Genomic DNA, 5,000 nt, shown 5'->3' with positions numbered 1-5,000 from the left:
CTTTGTATGTCTTGACATGTGAAGAAATTGACAATAAAGCAGACTTTGACTTTGACTTTGATACATTAACACACACACACATACAACACATACACATACACACATACACACACACACACACGCACGCACGCACATACAACACACAGACCCACATACATTAACACACACACACATACAACACATACACATACACACATACACACACACACACGCACGCACGCACATACTGTACAACACACAGGCACACATACATTAACACACACACACATACAACACATACACATACACACATACACACACACACGCACGCACGCACATACAACAAACAGACACACATACATTAACACACACACACATACAACACATACACATACACACACACACGCACGCACGCACACACAACACACAGACACACATACATTAACACACACACACATACAACACATACACATACACACACACACACACACACACACACCTCATTCACAGCTTGAGCACCATCGGGCCGCCAAAGCTCCACTCCGCGGCATGGCGTGGCGGCAGAGGCTGCGTCAGCGGCAGTTATTGCATCCAATATTTCTCAGCGCGGTGACAGGCGGTGCCAAGGTGCCTGTGGGATCTCTTTACAGAAGGCTCTTACAGTACGCTGCTGGAGGAGAGCCAGAAAAGCTTTTCTGAAATGTCAAGGAGACAGCGCTGGAATATTAAGCAGCAGCAGCAGAAAAAGATACCCCCACACCTAGTGGCAGTAGTGGTGGAGATGAAGGTGATGGTGGTGGATCTTGAGGTGATGGAGTTGGTTGTAGTAGTCATGGTGATAGATGTTGAGGTGATAGTGGTGGATGTTGAGGTGATGGTGGTGATTGTAGTGGTGATGGTGGTGATTGTAGTGGTGGAGATGGTGGTGTTTGTAGTCGTGATGGTGGTAGTTGTAGTGGGGGTGATGGTGGTTTTTGTAGTGGTGATGGTGGTGGTTGTAGTGGTGGAGATGGTGGTGTTTGTAGTGGTGATGGTGGTGGTTGTAGTGGTGGAGATGGTGGTGTTTGTAGTGGTGATGGTGGTGGTTGTAGTGGTGGAGATGGTGGTGTTTGTAGTGGGGATGGTGGTAGTTGTAGTAGTGGTGGTGATGGATGTTGTGGTGATAGTGGTGATAGTGGTGATAGAGTTGGTTGTATGGGTGATGGGATGGTTCTAGTGGTGGTTGCAGTGATGGTGGTGGTTGTAGTGTTGATGGTGGGAAAGGGCTGGGTGCAGAGTTTCCACTTGAAAAAAATGGCAGAGGTTTCGTTTTCCAGACATTTTGATGATATGCCGGTCAAATATCCTATTATCGCTTCTTAATTAGCCAAGTTGAGGAAAACTGGAGATAGGCTATGTAGCTTAAATAATGACATAATCATGCTGTATAGAATGCAACATGTTCATTAGCCTAACTTAAACATGTTTAAATGTCAATTTAAAGATCTAGCCAGTCTCTATGCTGTTTTCATGGACAGCAAGAATCCGCTTTGTTCGTTGTTTTAAATAGGTTACGTTATAGGCTACCCACATTATCTCCAGTGGGTCAACACTTTCACTTGCGCAGATGCGCACACACATTGAATGAGCGATCACACCACTACCCCCTAATGCTATGGCTCTTTATTTGATAACACTAAATTAAGTTAATTAAATTTCCTATTCTGGGAAATGTTTAGTTTCTTTTTCTTTCGGTCCGCGGTTGCAATCTCCTCGTAGAGGAGGCCCTAACCCTGCAGATCATAGACAGAGAAAGTTGCATGTCCAGTGTAGCCATGGGTCTGTCTGCACAGAAAATGACAAGTGTCTTGGTGCTGCCGCACCCCCCGCACCTCCACTTCCAATGTCACTGAATTCGACAGATACGCCCGACACTTTTTCTCTGGTGTTGGTGGAGCTGACCGGACATCTAAGGCTTCAGGCGTTACCGATTTACCATCATCCATGGCGTCTAGCCTCTGAAAAAAGCTTTTAAGGCTCTCACTCATTCGTTCGTTGTTTAACAGACGTTTTAAGTGTGCGCTTCCTAGCCTATTTGAAATGCAGCATATGCATGTTGTTTAATAACTTTCAAATGGTGGATGTTCCTTTAAAACATAGCCAAAGGACGTATTCTTGCTTTAGTATAGGACTACATTTTAGGCTTTTTATCAAATTCAGCTTATGTTAGGGGGACGAGATTATTAGCCAATTTCAATCGGACAATTTGACTGGAGAGATTTAATTTTGTCGACCATTTCATTTTTTTTCCAGCCAATGTCCGGCAATTACCGGCTGGGTGTTTCCTTCTGATAGCTGGCTGAGGTGGAGGTGCTGTTTGGGATGAGACGGTCAAACAGATCTATAATGATGTCTGGAAGCCTCCTCTCTTTTTCTCTCTTTCATGCTCTCTCTCTCTCTCTCTCTCTCTCTCTCTCTCTCTCTTTCTTCTCTATGTTCCTCTATATTGCTTACTGTCTCCTTTTCTCTCTCTCTGTTACTCTCCCTTATTCCTCTATCTCTCACTCTTTCTTCTTCTCTCTGATCTTTCTCTCCATTCTGAAGTCACATGCTTTCTTCCTCTCCATCTCCCTGGAATCTCCTTTTGGAGTTGCCTTTGGTACACCTCTCTTTTTTCTCTCTCTCCCCTCCTCCTCCTTTTCTCTCTGTTCATACGTTTTTCTTGTGTCGTTTCTTCTTCTTTACATCTCTGCAGAGTTGCATAGCATACTGTTGTTGTTTTGTTTTTTACTTTTTACACACCCCTACTTTTTTTCTCTCAAGTGAAATGCATTAATTATTCATACTTTTGCAGCTTTCAAAGCTTTTTGCTCCATTTTCAGAGGAGCAAAGCACTCAGAAGCCTCAATACAATGGCCCCAGAAAAGACAACACGAGTTGGACCAACCTTACCAGCTCATCCCCAATGCAACAATAGAACACTGCCTGTAGATGTAATGTGTGTGTGTGTGTGTGTGTGTGTGTGTGTGTGTGTGTGTGTGTGTGTGTGTGTGTGTGTGTGTACATGAACATGTTTGTGTGTGGGTGTTCACTTTGCGAAACCACTGAGAGGTCACCCTTCTTTTCAGGGCAAGTACCAGAGGCATGGTGAAATTGAAAGCCTCTCTTCCTGGAACCATTGTCACACCATGAAAAATGGCAGCAGCACTTTTCAATGTGAAATTAGTCACTTTATTTATTTATTTGCTTTTTTATTGTTGTCTTTGTTGTCTTTGTGGTTTGTTTTATTTTTTCCTTTTATTTGCAGCACACAAAGCAAATGCACCCTGTCCTCAAGCCAATTGTATGCGTGTGTGTGTATGTGTGTGTGTGTGTGTGTTTGTGTTTAAGCGTGTGTGTGTGTGTGTGTTTGTGTTTAAGCGTGTGTATATGTTTTATTAATTATCATGTTTATTCTTGACCACCTCATTGCATGGGTGGGGTGCACTGGTGGCCTCAGCCACAGAGACAAGCTAACCTAATTAAATGTTTGCACAAGTGCGCTTGAAGCGGGACAGAATGGAAACGGGCAAATTCTATGAATACATAAACAGTCCGTCGCTCCCTCATTTGATGTGGCATTGGTCAGATTAACACACACATGCACATACACACATGCACATACACACACACACACACACACACACACACACACACACAGACAAACAAACACACACAGACACAAACCAAAGGCACCCACACGGTTCTTTTAGTGAAGTCTCCAGGAGTGTTAACTGATGGCATATAAATGAGTTTCACTCACACTCCGCACACACACACACACACACAGACACACACACACACACACACACACACACACACCACAGACATACACACAAACATACGCGCGCGCACACACACACACACACACACACACACACATGCACCACAGACATACACACAAACATACACACACACACACACACACACACACACAGACACACACACACACACACACACACACACACACACACACACACACACACCACAGACATACACACAAACATACGCGCGGCACACACACACACACACACACCCAGAGAGAGAGAGGATTGTGCCACACACTGAAAAGCTGTCATGCCACGCTCTGCTGTCTTCATAGCCATGTGAAAGCCTGCTCTTATACTGCATTAATGCAATCAGTGCCACTCTCTCTCTCTCGCTCTCTTTCTCTCTCTTTCTCGCTTGCACACTCACACACACACACACAGACACAGGCACAAAATAAAAATGGAACAAAAAGACAGAGACGAGAGAGAGAGAGTGTGTTCCCCTCCACCCCCCATATGAAAGTGTTTCCGCCTGTCACAAATTGAATTATGCTGCATTCAGTTGGGGGCCTCACATCAGCCTACCTCCGCCATGTATGTTAATAATTCGGGGAAGAAGGGGGGTTGTGGTGAGAGTATTAAAGTTAGCTCATGGTCTGGTTGCCACATTTTCTCATCTAGGACAATTCTACAGATGCAGCAGGAGGGTGTTAAAACTGTCTAAGCATGCCTTTTTGAGTGGGCTCTTCTGGTCATCAGTTTAAAGCAACACATTAAAATAATCTCGCAAGATCTTTATGGAAAAAGCTGTAGATATGCAAGTCAACTCAAAGCAATAGAGAACTACTCATAGGGTCAGTTCTCCGTGGCTTCAGTGTAGCGATTTCTGCTTACGTGTAGATAGATAGATAGATAGATAGATACTTTATTGATCCCCAGGGGAAATTCAAGAACACAGGAGAACGTGTTTCACCTTTAAAAATACAGTATGCAAAATATTCCCTCACTTTAGGGCCTAAGCATCGAAGGTGCAGGCTGTGACATGTTACATTGGGGGTCTATGAAGTGTGCTTTTAAAAGACATCTAGAAACACTGTCATCCTCACATTGATTCTCATGGTATATGGCCATGTTAAGGTCTGATGAATAGTTCTTCCAATCAGCTACCTTGCTTATGCAATGCTAGACTATGCACTTCACCCACTAAAATATAAAAACATGGTTTTACAGCAT

General features: G+C 43.9%; 1 protein-coding gene across 1 annotated transcript in view; it reads left to right on the top strand.

Annotated features, from left to right (window-relative positions):
• Positions 1-5,000, top strand: part of LOC125286290 (teneurin-1-like) — a 200,747-nt gene that overhangs the window by 147,006 nt on the left and 48,741 nt on the right. The gene's annotated exons all lie outside the window — the stretch shown is intronic.

Source organism: Alosa alosa, chromosome 21 (assembly GCF_017589495.1).
Source record: "Alosa alosa isolate M-15738 ecotype Scorff River chromosome 21, AALO_Geno_1.1, whole genome shotgun sequence".
NCBI lineage: Eukaryota > Metazoa > Chordata > Actinopteri > Clupeiformes > Clupeidae > Alosa > Alosa alosa.
This window is presented reverse-complemented; position numbering and strand designations above follow the sequence as displayed.